Consider the following 13,177-nt stretch of genomic DNA (forward strand, 5'->3'; position numbering starts at 1 on the left):
GGGGGGTAAACAATGTCGACTGTACAAGGAAAGACTTGTTATAATTCAGCCGGAAATTGATTCCCTGGAACTGAAGCTGAGGGCAGATTGTCTTTCCACTGTGTCACGGATCTGTTTCCAGTCCACAGAGGTATGGGAGTTTTCCAATAACAAGTATTGATCCAGTCCATTACTGTTATTGAACGGAAGCCTTACAGTTTGTGGTCTCATGACAAATATTACTAAGATTGATGGAAGTTGTCTCCTTCTCTGTTCTCGCCGCACAACTGACAATGAAATACAAATATGAATAAGTGCACCTCTCGTTAACACCAACGCTTTTCTTTCTGTCAGCACATACATCTGCAGGATGGATGTGGCGTGCCGAGTGAATACACGAGACACTCTCTTTGTGACAACAAAGCAGGAGCCTGCAAAATATCTTCTCGGCAAATGTTTGTTCATTCAACCTAAATACTTCATCGTAATCTCTTGGTGTTTCATTCTTTTCTTTGTAACACAGAATACATAAAAAGACATTCCAATAATCTCCTTTTCTGATGCAGAAATTCATATTTAAAAAAAGGCTGTTTGATGTCTCAGTGAACATATTTTAGTGATATTTAATCATAGTGTGTTATCAAAGTTGAAGTTGGGTTTGCCTAATAACCGTTTGTTCTTGGTTTAGGTTTTTGTTGGCATTACTAATAATAATAATAATAATAATAATACATGACACTTATATAGCGCTTTTCTATGGAACTCAAAGACGCTTTGACAGAGAGGGCTTTAAAAAACAATTACGTGTTTTATGAGACAGTTGGACAAAACACTGCATTCACAGGAACTTAGGATCAGAAAGAATATCAATCAATCAATCAATGTTTATGTATACAGCCCAATATCACAAATGTTACATTTGTCTCAGTGGTCTTCACAGTTTGTACAGAATATCAGTATGACAATACGACACCCTCTGTCCTTAGACCCTCACATCGTACAAGGAAGAACTTCCAAAGAAAACCCAGTTTAAAGGGAAAAATGGGAGAAACGTCAGGGAGAGCCACAGAGGAGGGATCCCTCTCCCAGGACGGACAGACGTGCAATAGATGCCGTGTGTAAATTGAAAAGATAATACATTTGCAAAATAGGTAGTTCAAATGTTTGGAAATGCATGTGTGTATAATAGGAAGATGAATCCACGAGGATATCCATCCAGGACCTATGATGCAGGACCACAGCCACGACTCAAGATCCAGAGCTCGCGATCCAGGACACAGGACCACAGGATCATCCATGACTCCGGATCCCAGCGTATATAGACACCAAAAAGAAAGAAATGTGGGGAAGCTGGGTTAATCGGAACATGAGAGTACACGGGTACAGACAGAGAGAAGGAAGAAGTAAGATGTCCCCCGACAAACTAAGCCTATATCAGCAAAACTAGGGGCTGAATCTAATCAGCCCTAACTATAAGCTTTATCAAAAAGGAAGGTCTTAAAGGTGACATGGCATGCTTTTCCGGTTATTGCCCGTCCCCTTGTGTGTTATGAAGGTTTTTATGCATGTAAACGGTGTGCAGAGTCAAAACCCTCAAAGTACACAATGTAGGGAGTAAAACTGCATGCACTCAGTGCATGCAGCTCTGCTGATTTCTCCTCCCTGGCTGAAGGCTGATAACAGACAGTTGGGATCGTGGCGAAATTCTCTCTGCAGACCCATTCTCACAGCGTTTATCAACCTTTTTCTTACTCAATATCAAGCCACACTTATTGTTTTTACTTCGGCTGTGACTTTGTGTGTGCTCAGGGTGAGATTTACTGTGTTTTGCTGTGTATCGCTAAACAAGGAAATCACACCTCCACGTAGCTTAGCGCGATTCACAACGTCCCGACCTATCGGAGCACACTGGGCTCACAGGGAGGGGGGGGCAAGAGCTGCAACGAGCCGTTTAGTGGAGAGAGTGAATACACATACTTTACAGAGTTTTGCTGTATGCGAAACCAATGTGAGTTTGGAAAATTGCACAGTATAAATCTATTCTAGTAGACCACAACAATGGAATTATGATCAGTGGAAATGGCCATGACATGTGACCTTTAAGCGCACTCTTAAAAACGGATAGGGTGTCTGCCGCCCGAACACAAACTGGAAGCTGATTCCACAAATGTGGAGCTTGATAAGAAAAGACTCTGGTTCCCATTGTAGTTTTAGAGACTCTAGGAACAACCAACAACCCTGCATTCTTGGAACGCAATGCCCTAGTAGGACAGTAGGGTATAATGAGTTCTTTAAGGTAAGATGGCGCCTGCCCATTAAGGGCTTTGTAGGCGAGAAGAAGAATTTTAAATTCTATCCTGTGTTCTATAGGGAGCCAGTGTAAGGCAGCGAGAACAGGAGTAATGTGGTCCCTTTTCCTAACTCTGGTTAGTACACGAGCCGCAGCATTTTGAATCAGCTGAAGCGACTTGACTGACCTCTTGGTACTCCCTGATAATAAGGAGTTACAATAATCCAGCCTTGAAGTAACAAATGCATGGACTAGTTTCTCTGCATCGCTTATTAATCGAATAGCGGCTAATAAGGTTTAACACTGATGCTTTGGTATTTGCTTCACAAGAAAACCCATTTACAATAAAAACCTTCTTTTTTTACAGATATGTTTGTTGACGTGGGAAACGCTGTGAAGGACTAACCAGGCAGTGGAGGATTTATCCAACTCTTACTGCGTCTCTGAACAGGAGGAGGGCCAGAACGAGATGAACAAGATCTAAACTGAACGTTTTACTGCAAAGGCCTCAGGAAACTGCTCCAGGGAGCTCTACTGCACAACACACCCCTGTGTGCACTATCAAAATGGAAGTATTCCTAATGTGTTTTTGTATATATATATATTTCAAAATCCAGCCTGATAAGTACCTTTGGAAACTGGATACACTACAAATTGAAATAAAGTTGAACAACATTTGGGTTAGAATGGGGTTAAATGAAAGTCAAAACCAAAAGCTTTTTCAGTTGCCTGGCTTTGATTTGTATCATTTAAAGCGTCAACACTGATACATTTACAATTATAAACATGTTACCTTCATTCTTTTAAACCAACTCTCTACAAGGCCTCAAATAAACAGACAAAAGTGCTATTTTCATCAAATATTTCAGTTTTGAATTAATGTGATGACCATGATTAGTGGCTCTATTACGACTCCAAAAAACAACTCCTGCCTCCATCACTCAAGGGAAAAGATGCATCATTCAAAAACCATCTCGAGCGTTTAGTTATCATTGAGAGGAATCGGTGTCTGGACCTGCAGCAGTCAGACGGCCAGAGCTGCCACCAGCAACAAACAAGCTCTTCTTCATAATGTGCTAATGAAGAAGACTGTTGGGTGTGTATTGACCCGGCTGCAGTGTAGAGATGTTGGCTGCTGCCAGGTTGTGAGCTGCGGCTGAGGCAGCTGTGTTTTCACATTGAATCCTGCTCAGCATCAGTCAAAATGTTATTCCTGCACACGTTAATTGGGTAGATACAGTATGCTCTTTATTTTGTTTATCTCATTAGAGCAGAAGGCCTGAGGGTTATATGTGATTACACAAGTTCAGTTGATTCACAGGAGCAGTGTATAACAGAGGATGTGACATGAGGATATCAGGGGGTTTAGCTGATGGCCAGACTGTCATGGTAAGCTCATGGGTAAATTTGAATTTAATTTACAGGCACGGGATCAACCTTTGAGGTTTATGTAGGAATCGGATTATGGTCATACAAGTACACCCCCCCCCCCCCTCTCTCCTACACCCCCCCCCCCCCTCCCTGTGTCTCCCCCTCTTTGAATGGGGGCGCTGGAGCCGTCTGCCTGTCACCGCTTGCCTCTTTGTTCAAACTGATCTTGCTTCTCTCCCTCAGCGTTGATGCTGGCGAGGAGGGGGTCGGAGGCAGCACCTTGCTGTGTGTGTGTGTGTATGTGTGTGTGTGCATATATTCCGATCTGGCAGATATCGGTGTGTGTGTGTGTGTGTGTGAGGAATGAACGGCGTATAGGCTGCAGCTCAGCGAGGCGAGGATAACGTTGGAGAAGGAGTGAAAAGTCCAAGTTGTGGAGCGCCGGTGCTCACACTCACCCGGTCTGGTTTGCTCCGCAAAGTGCTGTTTCTCCGTGTCTGCACCCTGTGGGAGCTTTGGGGAGCACCTGCACTGAGGAGAGCACATTCCTCAGGATTGCACCATTGGGACGCGTCTCGGTTTATCAGCAAAGGTAAGAATGAAGTAACGGAAATAATTCACTTCGCATGCATGGCTTTATGAAATCAATCATTTGGTCAGTGTGTGAAGTCACCGGGTGTTAGAAGCCGTCTGAGACCACTCAGCTGCTCGGATAGGATTTTAAGTCCGTGCATTTGTTGGTTGCGATATGCACAAAACACATTTTTTTCACATTGCCCATCCATCCATATCAAATTCTTTGCATATGTTAGAGGTATTTATTATTTCCCGAGCACCAATCAACGCATTACCTCTCTCACGATTTGAGACGCACACAAATCGCACCCGTGTGGGATATCTTTAATTATTTACAGCTCATAGCTTTTAATATTGCTCTATATTTACGATGTAGAGGCATGCATGCATTAATCATAAATGCAGCTAGTAACCTTGTTGGTGTGTCCTTTACATGGTTTCCTCTCTGGAGAGCTCTTGTCTTCATAAGAACTTAAGAGCTTTAGATGCACATACATATTTTAAATCATCCTGTACAGATGATAACATCAAAAGACAAGGGGGAGGGCGCCTTCTGTTGACTGATGCAATTGTGGAAGCAGATCTGAACACTTGAACAGGTGTTTGTGAAATCTATTATGTAAATCAGAGTCACTTGGTGAACAAACAACATGTGTTGAATAACTGCCAAATTCAGATGTTATGTTGGTCCACCTCCAGAGCTGTCACCTGGGCAGGACATCAAAGACCCTGTGAGGTAAACTGGATTATCAGTGATCACACAGTACTTTATCTTTACATCAAAGTCTCTGCGCCTTGTAAACTAACTCTGGAAATACTCAAGTATGGTAAAATGAGTGATTACCTGCTGCCAAGGAAAACATATTTGAAATTCTTGTATTAATGACTTTGTGCTCTGTAAACAAACTGTGGCATTCACACATCACAGTGAAGGAGTCACCTTGACAAATGAGCTGTGTTGTCTGAGAATATAAGAGCCCCTGCAGCCAATAAAGCCTATTCTGTGTAGGTTCAAAAGACTCCAAAGTCTTTTCTTCTTTGACTTGTTAGTGCGGCAACCACCAGCTGTGTGTCAGGACGTGGCAGGCAACGCCACACTTTCAGGGGTGCCCAACCTTTTTTGAACCGAGAGATACTTTTAAAGTTGCCAGTCTGCCGAGATCTACCAGTCCAAAGAGAGAGGCGTAGCCATTACTGACCTTCGTACGATTAATACTTCATAAAATACTGCAGATCCTTTATCTTTCCTCTTTCTAATCTACACACATACAAGTATTTAACTGAAGTTACACAACAGTGTTGTTGATACAGAGTTGGAGTTTATTCACACGTCACATACTATAGTGGGTAATGTTTTCAAGAAACATTGAACAGTGCTGCCACATATGACACAGGGAAAAAGAAAAGACTCTGAACCCTTTCTTTGCCATTATATAAAAATAGTGTTGCTACAAAAGTATAAATGAGGCTTACTAATAAGACAACTCAGATCTGAAGCTACACAGGAATCTGCTGCCAAAATGCAATAAAAAAGACAAAATTAATAGAATCAAACCCTTTTTTTGTTGCATTTTAGTAGATTATAAAAAGAAATTCCTTTAAAATAGGATGCAAGCAACACTAGTTTCTTAACCTGAATTGATAATAGACTATAATCAATTTAAACAGAACAGATCTTAATGTTTGCATTCTTATACCATTTTGTACAATAATTATAATGAATAAGTTCAAACAAACTAAAACTTACTGCTGATTAATAACGGTATCTAACTTAATTTTTTTATTATATCAAAAACCTGTTAAAATGCTACTGTTATTTTTACTGTCCCCCAAAAGTGCGTCGCAGCCTCCAGGAAAGCTTCTTTCACAACTTCACCGTCTTTGAAAGACTTCATGTGTTTCGCAAGAACGTGACTGACACGATAACATGCTCTGGTAGCAGCCTTGCTCTTGTTGTTGGGCCTGGTGAAAATGGACTGCTGTGCATTTAGCTGTCCTCTCAGGCCCCTCCCCTTTTGGGAGCGTAGGGCAGAATTAGGAGAGAATTCCGTCTCGTAGCGTTTGTGCACTGTTTTGAAATGCCGCTCCTTAATTACCCTTCTTCGATAAAGCCACGCTCGCATTGCAGATGAGACAGATGGACTTGGAATACATACACAAATAATCATCCTCCCACTCGGAGTGAACATTATATATTTTGGGCTTTTTTGCTTATGCCATAATTGCGGTCTTGTGTGTCAAGCATAGGTGTCAAGACTGTCACTCCCGTTGACACGGACAACGTCAGGGAACTAGTGCACTGCTCACTGCCCACCAGCCACGCCCTGACACATGGGGTCACGCCGGCCAATCACAAAGCTTTGATGCGTTCAAGTGCATTATTCTGGCACAGGAAGATTATGTTACAGGACATTAACGATAAAACAGAACATTGTTGTTCTATATTTAGACACATCTCGCGATCGACTGGGAATCTCCCCGCGATCGACCGGTCGATCGCGATCGACTGGTTGGGCACCCCTTCTTTAGACCTACCCGAGCTGAGGAAATATAGCCCGTGTGTGAGAGATAACAGAGCAGTAATGCCTGTGGGATGAGCATGAGGAGACTAGTGAGGAATGAGGCTAAGAGGCCCATGCTGAAAGTTTACAGCATGCATTTTTCATTCTGTCCGGATGTGTGCATGTGTGTCTTTGAAAGTGCATCCATGAGCCCGGCACGCATACAGTACAGTAGAGATGTGTGCGTGACGACATTCACACGAGCCGAGGGATCAGAGAGCGGTGTTGTGGGGAAGGAAAAGGTCCGCTTCCTCGCTGTCTGTTGCTGCACACTTTGCACTTAATCAGTCTCAGTGTTGTTTATCATGTCTGACTCTGAGACGGCTGCAATTCCAGGAGTCACTTTGCATCACTGGGAGATGGGAACAGGAAGTAATGTCTGATGCTTTTAGATACATGAAAGAAGCGGTAGATCCACAGAAAAAGAATTAGGAGGGTTTTAAGCCATTGTTCAAGCAAAGATGTCAAATGTTTCCTTGTTTCTCTCGGTAATTGTGAGAGTGTATAGCTTTTCTTTGTCTTTGTTCACAGTAAACTGAATTATGTTGCATTTAACTGGACAAATAGAACAAAATATATCTCTATCTTCTAGCATTTTATCAACAAAACCAGTTCAATTAGGAGCAGCAACTGTTATGAACACATATCACAAGTTGCTGCTTTTCTATGCATTACATCATTGTAAGCTCAATGCTTTTCTGTTTTGGGTTGTATGTCGAACAAAACAAACGGCTTTGAGACGTCACCTTGGGCTTTCGAAATTTGTGGCGGGCCTTTTTCACAATTTTATGACATTCTATAAACTGGGACGGAGAAAACAAACTGTTGTTCAGTTGATAATTTAAAAAGTTGTTAGTGATAGGGAATAAAGGGAGGAATGCAATCAGTGAGCAGTTTTGTCTCAAGTCTCGCAGATGGCGTATTTTGAAGAGAAACAAGATCATTCTCTGCCAGGGTTTTATATTATTCTCTATGGTATAAAAGTGCCCACTCCAATATGTCACTCTGGTGATTATGGGGTCCATCCCCCTCTAATGCAGCGTTAATAGCTAACAAAATAGCGCCATAAAAATGCAAATCAGAACCGGCGCTCGCTTATACAGACGATCAAAATAAGCTTCACCTCTGAGTCAGCCAAAGGCTTGTTGCTTTATGGCTATACTGACCTGAACATAAGTAGATTTGGTTTGGATCAGATGCTCGTGATGTACAAAGCAGAACATGCATCATGATCCTTTGTTCAGTTTTTACAAGCAGTCATTTATAAACAGCAGATCCAACTGTGAACTAGACTGTGAACTAAAGTAGAGATTGTATGCTGTGTTTGAACTTTGTGATGCGTTAACAGCCAGAAGTGGAATTGGCTTTAGACTAACAATGACTTCACAGTGACTGGAGCTAAAACGGTTCACGTTTTCAGCACTGGACAGCTCCCAAATCTCAGAGCCCAACAGTCCCTCCTCAAACATTTGTCAAATAGAAAAATAACCCTGAATAGATGTGTTTTGAGTGGCTGGATAGAAACGCAATGGCTTCATCTCTCCCTGGAATATTGAAACCCGAGTGAATCCCCAGTCGACAAGACCCAAAAGGGATTGGGCAGACCCATCCATCAATCAACTCCAGTCTGTAGCCTGGGAGGGACTAAAGCAGCCCACCAGGCCAATCATTACAAGAGTAGATGAGACCACAGCTGAACAGCTCAGCCACACAAAGAGAAGGGTCCCTCTCTTTGTCTTTGGCCAGAGGCTCTCCTCTAAGGCAGTGACTGGTGCAAGACAAATGTTTGGCTTCACAGTCGGCTAAGAAGAAGCTCTTTAAGGCTGAACCAAAGTTTGTATCCGCCTATGCAACTCAGAGAGGATTAGAATGATTAGTCACTTTCAAAGAGGTAGCTTACAGCGATTGCTGCTGTTTTTTTTACATGTATTTGTTTCTCAACGTTCCACCGTTTAAAACATGAACACTCAATTTTCTAGAATGAGGACATGGTTTCTGCCGCTGTGGGCCTTGGTGGTAAACTCTTGAAGGACAGAGTGTTTTTTGTCTTTCTTCACCTTGTTAATATTCCACAGACTCAGCATGGTATAAAAGCTGAGGATGTTTTTGGATGTGGTCCCAGCACGATGCATAACTATGTTTTTGTCTATTATTTCATGTCATTTCACAGCTAAGCTTCTTCCTGACCACCTTTCCCTGTGGAGGAAAATGTGGTTGTGCTGTGTGTGTGTGTGTGTGTGTGTGTGTGTGTGTGTGTGTGTGTGTGTGTGTGTGTGTGTGTGTGTGTGTGTGTGTGTGTGTGTGTGTGTGTGTGTGTGTGTGTGTGTGTGTGTGTGTGTGTGTGTGTGTGTGTGTGTGTGTGTGTGGCCATAGACTAATATAGTTAATATGATAGCTGCGTCTCCTGCACCTGATCCTTTATTGACTTTGTTACCAAGTGCTGACCTCAGGACCTTCACCTTTGACCTCTGGTGCTTTTACAACCCAGCTGCTGAGAGGCTACTTACGTATATATATAGATTAGACCTCTGGCTGTCAATATCCTGTTCAATATTGCTATTCACTTCAACAATTTACCTCAAATGTGCATGATCCTCATTGTCTTTAAATCTGCTTGAACAATAACTATGGATTCAGCATTTAAGCATCTTTCTGCACTTTTTGTTGTGTTGTTTTTCTCATCTTGATTGTTTTGGTTCATCAGCCTCCTGACAGTTAAACAAACATGGCGACCAGCTGGTAAACATATAGTAGAGCAGTGTTAGGCTGCTTAAGAGTCAGACGTGCCTCTCAAGAGTGGGTGGAGACCAAAAACAGAGCAAACAGCACAGTGGATATTTGACTGAAATATATTCTTATGTGTCGGCTGGATTTCCTCATCAACCTCTGTATGAAAACACATCTGCCTGACTAACGTATACTAGGCTATAACCATAGCCCCAGGAGGCCAAACATTTAATTGGATTTTTGTCAGTATTTAGTAGATTTAAATGTACATTACTATGCAAAGTACTACTCATACATGTTTGATTTGTTTTATTTAAAAAAAATCATTATCACATAACATGTTTAAGTGATATGACAAACAACAACTAAAAATGTTGTATTCAAGTATTTTAATGTTTTAAATCAATTAATATTTGCTTTACATCAGTCTTTTTATTTGTCCTAGGCAGAACCATTCTGAATCAAATCACTCCAAGGCAAATACTTTACAATTCAAATAAAAATGGCCTTCTTTTTTTTCTAAAGTCTTTCTATAAAAACATTATTCCTCTACCAGTGAGGAGGTTCATTGTTAACAAATCACTTGATGTCAGTGTGTGTTCAATCCTTTTGGATCCATTACAGAACAAAGCGATGATTGATTCCGCCGAGGTCACTTTCTGGCTCTCCCTCGTTTCTATTTCCTCTAAAAGCTGTTCCAATACATCCAGCATATGTATGTGCACACCATAGACTGTCTATATAACGGTGCACACTTGTAAATAGTGCAGCTTGCTCATATGTTAATCTAATGTATTCAAATAGATTGTTTTCTCCGACTCCCAGTTGGCTTACATACATTGTATCTCATGTAGTGAAACGTACTCCTTTTGCACAATAACACGCGCACAATGGTGCCATAAAGTGGCTGAGAATAAAAAGGTGGAGAGAGAAAATGAGCATCATCCGCTGCAGGTCTGCTGAGTGTCGCTCCACAGCAGCCAGACAGGAAGTCAGAACAGGTGGATGTTATAAGAGCCGTCAATCTCTCACAGGTTTGCACTAATTGTTGATACATGCACTAAACATCACATCGGTGTATTTCCCCTTAGGTTACTGTGCACCAATGAATCATTAAAGAAAACAACAGGAACCCTGTAACTACCTACTTACAGGAACTACAAGCATTAGTCTCTTTTTCCACTTCACTTGTCGGTTGAGGAGCCTTCAGAGTGATGTGAATTGCCTGCTCTCTGGGCCCTACTGCACAAACTTAGAGCCAAATCTAAAGTTGGCCTCTCCTTAGTAAGCTGGTTTAAATAACCTTTGTCTCCATGCCCAGTGAGATCAATGGTGTCTGTGTGAGAGGAAGGAGTGTGTCATCTCCAATCGCAGGGACCAGCTTTCCAGAGTCCTCTCTCCATCTGAAGCCAGTAGAGCTGCATGAGTCATTAGTTGCTTTGAGTGTGATTAGTCTGTGTGATTAGTCTGTGTGTGTGTGTGTGTGTGTGTGTGTGTGTGTGTGTGTGTGTGTGTGTGTGTGTGTGTGTGTGTGTGTGTGTGTGTGTGTGTGTGTGTGTGTGTGTGTGTGTGTGTGTGTGTGTGTGTGTGTGTGTGTGTGTGTGTGTGTGTGTGTGTGTGTGTGTGTGTGTGTGTGTGTGTGAGGAAAAGTGTGCTTGAATGTAGCAGGAAGTAAATACCTGATTCCTTTCCTCTAAGAGTGTTTATTTTAATTTTTTTAATGTATTAAGCAATTGATATTGATGTAGTCCGGTTTAAAATCTCTGTTATGGCCACTGCAACATATCATTGCTGTATTATTTATAATTGGGTAAGGGAAATTGTGTTTGTGTAAGTACACATCATTTCTGCCAGGAATATATCAAGATGCAGCAACTCCTGCAAACAGCACATGGAGGAAGCTTCAGCTGATTCTCTGAAGAGCTCTCATCATAGCAGAGAAGTAATGTCACAACGGGGATAAAATGACCTTCCTTTCATTCCTCTTCCTCTCCCAGCTCACCACTTTGTCTGTCACTCATCCGGAGCTGTTATTCTGCCGCTCTCTGGAGGTAATAGGTTTGAGAGAGATGATTAAAGAAAAAGGGAGGGAGAGAAATCACATTTTCTGTCAGGTCCCAGGAGCGGAACACAAGAGCCACACTTTGACTCCTTATGGCTAAAACTGGCTCCGTTTTCCATCCCGAAGTCTAAGAGTACAGATTTATGAAAAGTCCTCAGCCTCTTTTATTTAGCACCTTGTATTTTTAGATATTAATTCAGCTGCTTACTCTTTTCATAGTGCTGTCGCCCAAGAAAGACGTTGGAACTTCCTGTAAAAATACAAAAGAAAACTTCATTTCCCAAAGGTGCAAAACGAGCTTGAGCTCTTTCTTTATGGTGGAGAACAATTGTATTTCAAATTTAGAGGCAGAAAGAAAAACATTATGGTTTCATTATTTTTTTTTATTTGAGTCTTTTATTGCTGCTGTAGGCTATATGGTTTGGGAAGACTCCAGCAACATTTCCCAAAAGCCCTGGTATGTCCCGAAGTGAAACATATTGTTTGAAAATACAAAAATGTAAAATCTTTACCCAGGTATGTTTTTCTATCGTAAGCATGAAAGCAGGGTTATCTTTATAACGATTGACATTTGAATTCCAATGTTATCTAAAACAGCATGTTTGGAGTCTCTAAACTCTAAACCAGAACTACAAACATGGAGTTGGTGTTAATTTGCCAGCCAGCCATAAAGTGAGGCTATAAAATGTGTCAGTAATGGTAGCAAAGTCACCTGTTGAAAGTGAACATCATTTAAATCCACTTCTTTCTGAAGTCCGGGACCCATTGTTAAAGACTCCTCTGACTTTTCAGGAAATCTCCCGCTGTTATCTTTGTAAAATGCATTATGGGGGTCAATTAACAAACTGTAATACAGGAAGCTTACCTCCCAGCTGCCAGTTTGTGTGTGTGTTTGTATTGGCGTGTGTGTTTTATAATGCATTTAGCCAATGTGTTTGTGCTCATGCTTTGCGAACATGATGCAGAGGGTGAAACTCACTGACCTACCTTGTGCATCGATCGGGTTAGTGCTGGGCTTTATAGGAGCTGCAACATTACAGTGGTGTGTGTGTGTGTGTGTGTGTGTGTGTGTGTGTGTGTGTGTGTGTGTGTGTGTGTGTGTGTGTGTGTGTGTGTGTGTGTGTGTGTGTGTGTCATGAATCAACATGGGACCCAACTTGGCCTGATTAAGGCCTTTGCTGTCTGTGAACAAGCACGCATACACACACACACACACACTTACAACCACACACACACACACACACACACACACACACACACACACACACACACACACACACACACACACACACACACACACACACACACACACACACACACACACACACACACACACACACACACACACACACACACACACACACACACACACACACACACACACACACACACACACACACACACACACACACACACACTCAGAGACTCAGAGACTCACACACTTCAATGTAGCATGATAGAGGCATTGTCAGCATAAAGCTGTCGTGCTGTGCTCACAAATGTGATTTACCTCATAGCCTCAACAGCAGCTGACATGAGTTCTTCCACACTCTTCATGTCTTTTCCTTCAAGCAATTTTCCCACCAACGGCTGAACCGAAGGAGATTTTGG

At 42.0% G+C, this 13,177-nt stretch overlaps 1 protein-coding gene across 2 annotated transcripts in view; it reads left to right on the forward strand.

Annotated features, from left to right (window-relative positions):
- The first annotated feature begins 3,866 nt into the window (after window positions 1-3,866).
- LOC117462451 (neurocan core protein-like) overlaps window positions 3,867-13,177 on the forward strand; it is a 69,195-nt gene continuing 59,884 nt past the window's right edge. The window contains exon 1 of one of the 2 annotated variants that reach the window (XM_034104695.2): window positions 3,867-4,232. The gene's annotated coding sequence lies outside the window, so the exon portion shown is untranslated. The remainder of the gene's footprint in view (window positions 4,233-13,177) is intronic. The other variant, XM_034104696.2, reaches the window with a different exon arrangement.

Source organism: Pseudochaenichthys georgianus, chromosome 17, assembly GCF_902827115.2.
Source record: "Pseudochaenichthys georgianus chromosome 17, fPseGeo1.2, whole genome shotgun sequence".
Taxonomy (NCBI): Eukaryota; Metazoa; Chordata; class Actinopteri; order Perciformes; family Channichthyidae; genus Pseudochaenichthys; species Pseudochaenichthys georgianus.